This window comes from Dermacentor silvarum, chromosome 9, assembly GCF_013339745.2.
Source record: "Dermacentor silvarum isolate Dsil-2018 chromosome 9, BIME_Dsil_1.4, whole genome shotgun sequence".
NCBI classification, from domain to species: domain Eukaryota; kingdom Metazoa; phylum Arthropoda; class Arachnida; order Ixodida; family Ixodidae; genus Dermacentor; species Dermacentor silvarum.
Genome location: NC_051162.1, coordinates 22,235,371 through 22,246,710, shown reverse-complemented (window position 1 = coordinate 22,246,710; position 11,340 = coordinate 22,235,371). Strand labels below are relative to the sequence as shown.

Sequence of the window (11,340 nt, the reverse complement as noted above, 5' to 3'; positions counted from 1 at the left end):
GTTAATTGCATTGTGCGCATTTCTAGAGCAATTTAGATCGCTGTCGACTCTGTCCAAATTTTTGCTACAGTCTCCAGCTGGTTTCAGATCAGTCCGGCAAATAATTTTTGTTTTACAGCTCGCATCAGAAAGCGGACGTTTTCTCCATGGACATTTCCGGATCGGTCTGCCCGAAAAGAAGGTTGATCTTTTCTGTGGACATGGTGACGTTCTCACCAGGCTCCTGCACGCGGGCTTGCAGTAGTAGTTGGGCCCTCTCTCTTCGAACTACGCTCGTAATGTGTCACCTATCTACTCGCTTGGGAGCCGTAAATTGCTGACGACTCGTGGTTCCGTTGACCTGGCCAAGTGCGTGGCTGGAGCTCCGGTATAGCCGCCGCTGATGTGTCACTTGCCTACTGAAGTGTTCTTCGCCCTCCGACGATCTGCGTGGCGACCCGGTGCCGCGGTGATTATCGGTTGAACCGGCTTCGCCGAGGAAGAGGGATTCTCGAGAAGAAGACCGGAACCACCGTGAGCAGCAGTGACCGGTCCCAGGAGCTTCGCCTGGGCGTCTCCGAGGACTACAGCTACGCCTGGGCTTTGCCAGTCTCAAGACTTCGTGGCCGGGTCCTCCGCTCTCCCGTCGTCAGAGCATGGCTGACGAGGCGACCTTCCAGCTCAAGAGCCACGTCGATAATGCTATTCCGTCGCTTCTCCCTCGCGGATTACGCCTCGGTTCGCGTGCCTCGAGCGCTCGCGCCGTTCGGAATGCTCCGCGAACTTCTTCGTCCTCTTCTCTCGCCACGGGCGGCCTCTTACATGTGAGATAATGCTCTTCAGAAAAAGGTTTGGAAACAGGTTTCACAATGGAGCGGTGTCCCGGCTCTCGAACAAAGTCCTCGCGGCGTTCTTCATTCACAAGTATACACGACGCAAATTATCCTCAGAGTTCCAGTTGTTGACGGTGTAAACACTTTGGAGTGCCTCGAGCCAGGTTTCTGCGTCATCGGACGAAGCTCCGCCGAAGATAGGGCATTCCCTGGGTTGTTGTAGTACGGTGGCTGCAGGCGATGCTTGGTCCATCATGGTGGTAGTTGACTTGGCCATTAACTTCCTGGTCGTCTCAGGCAGACAACCGTGCTAAGAGGGCAGGTCTGGTAGTTTGCGTCCAGCTTGATGTTCCGGAACGACGTTGGTGTTGTCTTCAGAGCATGGGCTTCACGGGCGGGAGTGGGGCGGGTGGCGTCCGGTGCATGAAGGCAAAAGCACACTCGTCGGTCGTGCAAGTCTTTTCTGCGGGTCAAGCGCATGGTCATTTGTAGATGACTAGTCGAACGTTCCAGTGCAATCACTAGTGCTTGAATTCTTCTGGAAAGTACAAAACTACTCGCGTCGCGCATGCAATCTGATTAAGAAGTTTCGGGAAAACACAGACAACAAATAGATTGAACGATATATAATTTTAGTGCAAGTTCCAAATCATGCAGGTACGCCTTGCGTAGAGTGACAGCATAAAGTGAAAGGGTAAAATGCTGTCACCGAAAGATGGATAAACAAGTACACACGTGTCAATACCATCTGTGTTATCTTGCATTGGGGAACATCGGAGGAAACGACGGCTACGTGACACGATACACTCCTTATTCAGGCTAATATTGGCGCGCACTGATATCCTCGTCTCTGCATTGCACGAATGATAAAACATAAGCTGCAACCGAGCTGCAATCTAGAAGCAACATTGCTGGTAACCTAACTAAGGAAGGTACTCGCAGCGTCAAGCAATCCGTAGAATGAACCGCACATCCTGGACGGAGAGAGCCAAATAAAACAATCCTAGTGTTCCGAACGTGCCACACACACGTTCTCACCAAGAAAGTTTCGAAAATATATAATAAATCTTACCATTAAATTTTTGACATCTACAACGAAATCTCTTAACATGTTAAAAGTGAATAATGTCCGTCGACTTACAAGATATGACACTTTGCCATGTGCATCATTGGCTGTAATTATCGAATATATTTCGCGTCATTGATTGTAGAGGCTCATTCTTACGAATAGAAGCTGTTGTTTTGTTAATTTGAAGCCCAGAGATAACACGAACATTTTTATTTATTTTTATTTCAGAGATAATGCGAACATATAAACTTGGTCCACAACGGCACGGAGAAACCGCGCAATTTCGCATACAACGCATGAAGCCTTAAAATGAAAACAAAGAACAAGCGTTGTTTCATAAGACTACAATAAAAGCCGGCAGATCCCACGCCCTGTGGGAATCGATGTTATGCGAAGCAGTGTGCGAAGAGCCTACCAAGTTAATGAAACGACCATGAGAGCACCAAGACGTAGCCGGCTCTTTCATGACTTACATGACACGCATGCCAAGACATTCATGTCATGAGTCCTCAGGAATCCCTTGAGCAATACCTAAAAGACCTTAAGGCGAAAGCCTTATACCCCTAACACACGGGCACTCTAAGGTCCTTTAGGTAAGGGGACATCTACCGGAAAGGCGGCCAAGAGAAGTGACACACGACAAAGGCGTATCTACCTCCGAGCAAAGGTCTTTTGCGGCAAGAAAGATCGGGCATCTATTTTTCGGGCGGAAATGTGTACTCTTGCTATGCAGCGTGCACAACTCACCAATAGGAGAAAACCTGTTACACAACTACGGTGCCCCGCAAGTATTTCTTTTACCTTGGAAAATGTATTAATCTTTAGCGGTAATGAAATTTGTCAAACAGTAAAGATTTACTCTAGCTATACTCTCAAACGCTCGCATCTCGTCGCTAGCGCCACCATGTTGAATCCGAATATACGCATTAGAAGCCATCAAAAATGGGTAAAAATGTTTTGAGGTTCTACAATGGACTAAATGTAATCTACATGCGCAGCTTTTTGTAAACGTTTTACCTCTTGCTGCTTTAACAAGCAACGCTTTTTTTTCGCGTTCATCTGCCGAGCAACCTAAAGAAGTTAGCGCGACGCCGTGTGTTATCGGCGCAACTCCTTTCTGCAAAAGGTCCTTCGGAATAACAAAACGGGTTTCCGGCAAAAGACTGTACTTTTGCCCGTGTGTCAGGGGTATTAGTCATGCTCCAGACTATGAATTTTCTTGCACTTAGTACAACGTCCGAACCCATTTCAGTGGTTTTTGAGTGTTAATCTTTTTTCGCTGAGTCATTGTCATTTTGCTGAGTGATGCTTATGACTATGCCCTACCACCATCCTTTAGTGTTACCTTCACTTAGTACCCACGTCCGAACCCATTTAAGTGATTTTTGAATCCTAATCGTTTTTCGCTAATTCATTGTCATTTTTGCTGAGTCATGGTCATGACTATGACTTCTACCATCATCCTTTAGTGTTTCCTTCACTTATTGCCCACGTCCGAACCCATTTCAGTGGCTTTTGAGTGTTATTCTTTTTTCGCTAAGTCATTGGTGTTTTTGCTGAGTCATGCTCATGCCTATGGCTTCTAACATCATCCTTTATTGTTCCCCTCACTTAGTACCTACGTCAGAACCCATTTCAGTGGCTTTTGAGTGTTAATCTTTTATCGCTAAGTCATTGACATTTTTGCTGAGCAGTGAATTTTGAGTGGTAATATTTTCCGCTGGGTCATTGTCATGACCTACATGACACGCATGTCATGAGATTTAAGTCATGACCAATCGCTAATCTTAGCCATACACTCCTATCATAAAATGCCAAATTTGGTACCTACCAAGTCAACGAAACGACCATGAGAGCACCAAGAGTGCCCGCCTCGGCTGCGGGAGGCTGTGGGTTCGATTCTCATCACCGCCGGGCACCCACTGGTTAAAATTGGTACAAGCGTACCCCAGCCTGGCGTTCGGCTTCCTTCAGGGGTGATACGCTTGGGAAAGTAGCCTGCGCCCCGAATTCCCGTCGAAACCCTCGTGAGGACAGAACTAAAATTATGTTTGGGCTGCTTTCATTGCAGCCATTTCCCATGTGACGCCGCAAGCACCTTTTTAGGTGGGGATGCCTTCGGGATGAGCAAAAACACCCCTTTCCAAGCGTTGAGGTCCCATAATGGCCGAGAACCAGACCGGGAGCGCGCTCGTACCTATTTTACCGGTAGGTACTCGGCGGCAGCACTTGCCTCCCACAGCCACGGCGGATGCTCTTCAACAAGGCCGTCTGTGGTTCGACAAAAGGCGCCTAGAGACACGTTCTGAAATCTCTTTGGGCCCTCTTTCGAGATATGAGCCCCTACGAGAGCCGAGCATCAGGCCAGGGAACATCTCTACCCTATAGAAAAACCCGGTGGGTTCCCGGCGGCACCGGGATTTGAGCTCGGTACCTTCCGCATACGAGGCGGATGCTCTACCGCTAGGCCAAAGCTGCGTCCCTAAGATAGAAAGACAGTTAGATACTGTCGAAGTAGCAAATGTTCGCGAAGAAATGCTTCGCATTTAAAAGCCCGCAGATCCCACGCCCTGTGGGAATCGATGTTATGCGAAGCAGTTTGCGAGGAGCCTACCAATTTAGTGAAACGACCATGAGAGCACTAAGACGTAGGCGGCTCTTTCGTGACCTACATGACATGCATGCCATGACATTCATATCATGAGTCCATGAGTCCAGGAGTTCCTTTAGCTACACCTAAGAGACCTTAAGGCAAAAGCCTTAGGCCCAAATTCTGAAACGTTCCTCACCTTAACAAGGAATCCTTCATTGATTCTAGGACGCCCTACGTCAATTCTCAAAGCTTCCTTATTGAGGCGCCATCAATGAAGGGTTCCTTGGTTAGTCATCTCCGTAAGGCAGCGCGCTCGGTACCTTCGTGACTCCTTTCCTCGCTCCTGTCCCTGAACGAGCGCTCGCCCGCAATGCTTCCCCACGTGATGTCCGCCTGCGCAAGCGCAGTGTCGCCTTCTGTTGACGCGAGCAGGCGAGGGCGCGGAGTACTGCGTTTTCGTACGAAGATGGCGGCTTCGAATAGGTCGGCGGCAGACAGCAGCCTGGAAGACTTCGCGCGATTTTTAAGCCGTGCCTGCGACTTTGTCTTCGGGGATGTGTACGCATATGGATTTACTAATGTTATTTACGACGCCACACGCACCACAGAATCGACGAATACCTTGATTGACCTTTTTATAACCAACCAGCCAACGGACGCAGTTATATCCAGAGTTATTTCTTCATATATCAGTGATCACCTTCCAAAATATTTTTATTCATTAAGCCTCACAAATGCGGCGTTAATTATTGTTCATCGATTAGAACCGTACAGAATATTAATCCACACAGTTTAGACAACTTTCGCAAAAGAATAATTTTGATAAATTGGGATGCCGTAACTCGAGCGAAGACATCAGATGAGGCGTATGAAATTTTTATTCGTAAGTTTGCAGAAGCTTATGCCGAATCATTTCCTGTTAAAGAGATAAAAAACGCGCGTAATTCGCGTAAGCCATGGATGACTAGAGAGTGCATGAAGATGGTAAGAAAAAAAGACAAACTTTTCCAAAGGTTTTTAACATCGCACAGCCCAGATGATTGGGCTATATTTAAACAGCATCGAAATAAAACCAACGCCTACCTGCGAAAAACAAAACGCGCACATTTTTGTGGTGCTTTTCAGCAGTATGAAAAAACCAAGCCCGATGTTATGTGGAAAAAGGTAAACGAACTGCTGGGTCGCTCACATTCCACAGAAACTATTAAAGAATTAATGCTAAACAATGTACCCGTCAAGGGTTCAGAATTGAGTGAGTCATTTAATGAATTTTTTTTACAAGTTTAGCGGTTAGTACGCATCACCCAGAGGCAGCAAACGAAATAAATAAAAACGATAGCAGTATATATCCCAGTCCTACAGATGATAATGAAATCTTTGGTATATTTCACTCCCTTAAAAATAGTGCAGCTTGTGACATAGATGGGATACAGATAAGACCAGTTAAATATGTAATAGACATTATTTTACCACATCTTTGCAATATTTATAACTTAGTGCTCAGTACCGGCGTCTTTCCAAAGAAAATGCAGATATCAAAAGTGGTTGTGATATTTAAAGGAGGTGACAAAAATAACTTTTCTAATTACCGACCCATTTCCATATTGCCCATTTTTTTAAAGGCCTAGAAAAAATAATTTTGACAAGATTAACGAAGTTCACTAATAAATTCAATATACTTAATGACGCTCAGTTTGGCTTTCGCAGCGGCCGTTCCACAGAACTTGCACTTCTAACTCAGAAAGACTTCATTCTCAGAGCATTCGAGGAAAAGCAATCAGTCATAGGCATTTACATAGACTTCTCGAAGGCGTTCGATCGACTGAATCATCAAACACTGCTAATAAAACTACAGTTGTACGGTGTTGTGTACGGTGCAATGTGTAGAAATCAATGGATACTCATCGTCATGTAAACCCGTAAATACAGGGGTTCCACAAGGGAGTATTTTAGGTCCCTTATTGTTTAATCTCTATATAAATGACATCACAAATATTAATAAAACACCTAAATATGTCTTATATGCAGATGATACGACACTATTATTTCGTTCACAAAATTTACATAATACAACTAGTGACATAAACGATGTTCTCAAAAGTCTTAGCACGTGGTGCAATTTGAATTCTTTACAAATAAATGTTAACAAAACAAAAGCTATCGTATTTTCACTACCCCAAATAAATTTCACACTAACAGACCCTCTAGTTCTGGATAATTCCGTCATAGAGATTGTTGACGCTGTCAAAACTCTTGGAGTTTACTTTCATAAACATTTGTCGTGGGATACACATATCAACCATCTCGTCGGTCGCCTTTCCAAAACCGTAGGTGTCTTCGCAAAATCACAATTTTTACTTCCGAGTAGTGTCAAACTACAGCTGTATCATGCATTACTTTCCTCTCAAAGGAGCTACTCTTTTCTTGTTTGGGGCACCACGTCACTAACAAACATAAATAGATTACACGTACTGCAAAATAAAGCCATCCGTCACATAGCTGGAGAACACTACAGAGCACACACAGGACCGCTATTTACACGGTTTTGCGTGGTTCCTGCTCACAACTTCTACGCATACAATTTAGCCCTCAGATACAAACAATGCCTTAAATTTTCTGATGGAACATTACATACATTAGCTGAACTTAAGGAAAAAACTCACCCTTACCCTTTCCGTAATACTGAAAAGTGGATTATTCCACACACTCGATTAAATATGAGTGAGCAGACGCTTTGTTACAGACTGCCAAAACTCCTAAACTACTTGATTGAGCATCAAATATTCATTGAATCTACCAGTAAGAAAACACTAAGAAATTTTTTTGTATCCATTGAGTAGTGCACATCTGTGAAAAATATGCGTTTCTTCTCTTTCAATTTTATGTGTTTCTATAGTGTAATGAAATTCTGTACTAATGTAATGAAACTAGTGTAAAGAAGAATATTTAATGTTTCTCTTGTTTCAGAAATGTAACATGTGGTGTTTCGTGTTTTTTCTTTTGTGAGTATGCATACTAAGTGATTTTTTTATACATATAAAAACAAAGGGACACGGAATGCTTTGTTAGCGTAATAACGCATAATGAGTGTTTTTTTTTGTGTGTGTGTGTGTGTTCCACATCAACTGCTTTGCTATATGCCTTGTAAAGGGGGCCTGAATCCCCGTCAAGTGAACAGAGTTTCACTTTTTGTTCAGGCCTCCTCCATTTTTTTGTGTATCTCAAGAAAAATGGATTAAACTTGAATTGAATATTCCCCAAGAGTGAGGTGCCTTCGGGACAAGGTGAACCCCATGGAAGTGTACTCGGACGAGGAGTTCCTTTTCAGATTCCGGTTCTCGAAAACGTCCGTGCTCACGATGATGTCCGACTTACAACTACAAGACAACACGGATGGAAGAGGGACGCCGCTTCCAGCGTTGTTGAAGTTATTGATGACCCTGCGATTTTTTGGCTCTGGTGCAATGCAGACAGTTGTAGGTGACCTGGTCAATGTGTCGCAGCCATCGGTGTCGCGGTGCATATGGGAGACGACGCAGGCCGTGTGTTTACGGCTTTTCCCGAAATATGTGCGCCATCCTGACGCTCAAGAAGCAACATCGTTGATGACCCGCTTTCACAACATCGGCGGATTTCCTGGTGTGACTGGATGCATCGACTGAACGCACGTGCCGATTGACAGTTCGGGTGGGGATGACGCCGAGGTGTACCGGAATCGGAAGGGATACTTCTCTATTAATGTGCAGGTAAATGTGTGGTCTTTTTTATTATTATTCCTCTTGTTTGTTGCTATGTTATGTTATCATGTATGTTTACCCTGGCATGAACGTTGTGCAGAAACGGAGCGGTTGCGATATTGCCATGAAGTTTGCGGACACTTTCGTTGCAACTGCCTCGTAAGCAGTTGTCACTTGCGACTCGCGAAATGTATTATTCCTCTTTGTGATTCCTCTGTGTTACGGCCGGCTCGTTTACTTAAATGAAATACGTATTTTAAAATAATAGATTATCTAATCACGATTCATCAGCTATAGTAATAAGGGTGCCTACAGATGTACTGCGTTCCACAGGTTCATCACACTTCAGGGATCCTTAACTGCAGCATTAACCCTTTAAGACGCTGTGCACGCAAATGTGTACGCCAAGAAAACGCGTCAACAGCAGTAGCATTGATGAAAGTAATGGTACTTAAAATGTGTCGCATATGAGATGAAACTGTTGTGATTGGAATCGTGTTGCAAGTTTGAATAACGGGTTCAAAATGTTTTAGTAAAACGAGCGGAAAGGTAGGCGGTTGTGTGTTTGCTCGGTGCGAGTATGTCATATGTAGTGGGTGTACTCCTTTTATTGTTTTTCCCAGTGTGCTGCATCAGGCATAATATTCAAGTGCCTGGATGAGTGCTTTTCAAGGCTACTAGATATGAAATAGTTGATGTTCTCGTATGTAATGCACCTGTAGTGTGTTTTCGCATGGAGTTCATGTTTGTAAACTTGACAAAACTCACTAAAGAATTGAAAATTCTTAATGTATTGTGCAGCTGTATGCTCCTTATGATTCTGAATATGCAAGAAATGTGGTGAAAGCAAGTTTTTAGTCAACAGAATTTATTGGCGTCTAAAGGGTGAAAGGGCATGTGCCGATATTTCGCATCCTGTACATTTGATACTTTTTTATGCCATAAACTAGCAGCGCCCATCACAAATATCTGTATTGCTCTCTTTTGCAGGCTGTCACCGGACCAGAGTTACAGTTTCTGGATGTAGTTGCAAGTTGGCCTGGATCGGTTCATGACAGCCGCATATTCTCGAACAGTAGAGTGATGGTGCTTTACGAGCAAAAAGCTGTGCCAGGCATTCTTCTGGGCGACCAAGGTTATGCCTGCCTGCCATATCTGATGCCACCACTCAGAAACCCCCGCACAGCTGCAGAAAAGAGGTAGAGCACATAAAGTTTTGCAACACCTAAATAAGTAATATTCAGCTTGGCCTGTGGTGCACAGTAGCCAACTTTGATGCAGACCTTCAGCATACTTTTTTTGTACTACTGTTAAAAACAGTACTACGGTTACATGCCCAAGTTGTTATACAATGGGAACTGCAGGTAGCGGAATACATTGACAGAGACTGATTTCTGGGAAATCCGAGATGCTTTTATGTACATAATCACTGCACCTGCCAACATAATAAATAATCAGTGCAGAGATCCATGTAAATACCGAAGTTACGAGTTTGAGGTTTGAGTGTGAAAGCAACCTACACTCCTAGGGTCTGTAACTGGCATGTAGCTGCAATAAGATGGCTCATTACTATATCTTGCATGTTTTCTTCTCGTACAGGTACAGCACTAGTCATATCAAGACCAGGAACACCGTGGAAAGGGCTTTCGGAGTGTGGAAGAGACGCTTCCCATGCCTGCGGACAAAACTGCTCACAGACACTCCCCGGTCTGTTGCCATCATTACAGCTTGTGCAGCCCTGCACAATGTTGCATGTGCAATGCGGGAGCCCTGTCCAGTGTCCATTGATGAAGATGATGACTCAAGTTCAGGAGACGACCAAAGTCAAAATGAATCTGACACTTTACTGGGCACACAATTGCGCAGCCGCCTCATCCAACGATGTTTTTCTTCTAGGCATACAGATGATGACGCAGCCTCCTCATGAAGGTTTAGCTACCCGAGGAGCCCACATTACTGTGTGTACTGGAGCTTCAATGCATATTTAAGCACTCCATGTAGTTGAAATAAATCCAAAACCCTTCACAATGGCTCCCCCGTAGCTTCGGTATTTCTTGTCATGTTAAACCCCATTTATTTTTACTCAACACCATCGAGTACAGTGTTGCATCGAATGCAGCCCTGTTCTCTGTTCTTCACTTAATTACTGTGAAATGTTTTGAAGAAAGCAAATTACTGAAAATACACATAGCAAAAATTTTTTATTTAGTGATCCTTGGTGCTGTCAAGTGCTTCCATTTGTTTCAACAGAAGTTCTCGTTTTATTTTCTGCACTTCTTGGTTTTGTTTCAGCACTCGAATCTGCATCCTGTGTTGCATCTTCCGCATGTACCTTTCGTCGGCGTGCAGCTCCCTGATACCCTGCATTTTGAGGTCATGCTCCTCCTTCAGTAGCCTCATTCGTTCTTTGTGTTCAGCTTCCCTGTGTTTTTTTTCTGTGGTTATTGCGTCGACCCGAGCGGCTAGCTCAGTGTCCAACGCCTGTTGCAAGACGCCCACTCGGCCAGTGCGAATAAGTGGCACAAATGGGTCAGGAGCTGCAGCTTGGGTATCTGTGCTTGACCCACCAGCAGCATCGTCCACCCTGCAGTTTTCATCAACACTTGTCTGTGCACGTCCACTACGGCTGCTCCTAGTTGGTGTGGGGCTGCTGTGACCCATTGACTGCATGATGAAACCATCACTGTCGCTCAGGTCCAGTGTTGCATCTGCAATAAAAATAGCAGCTGATCAATCAATTCTTTACGATTCATAAACATGAGTGCAGCTATATGTTACAGAGATAGCCAAGGTATTTTCTGGCTGAGTATTTTACGGCAGACGTCGTATTCAGTCTACTCAAGCTAAAACTTGGAATTAATTGCCAGTAGAAATTAGGAGTGCACACAGCTTTCCTTCACTGCTCAAAGATTCTTATGTAGCTAAATAAAACTAATATTGTTACTTATGATACAGGCCATGTTGTTTTTCTGTTTCTGTGATGCCTGTTTCGACATGGCACTCGACAGGTCTCTACATTTATTTTTTGAAACAATTTTGTTACTGGTACATTTTTGCAACCGCTTCGTAACTGTGTATGAGTTATTCCTGTTGTGTGATGTGTATGTTTTCTTAAAATGTTTATCTACA

At 44.3% G+C, this 11,340-nt stretch overlaps 1 pseudogene; it reads left to right on the top strand.

The window, feature by feature from the left end:
- Positions 1-7,745: 7,745 nt before the first annotated feature.
- On the top strand, positions 7,746-11,110 carry LOC125939971 (putative nuclease HARBI1; annotated as a pseudogene).
- Positions 11,111-11,340: the final 230 nt, after the last annotated feature.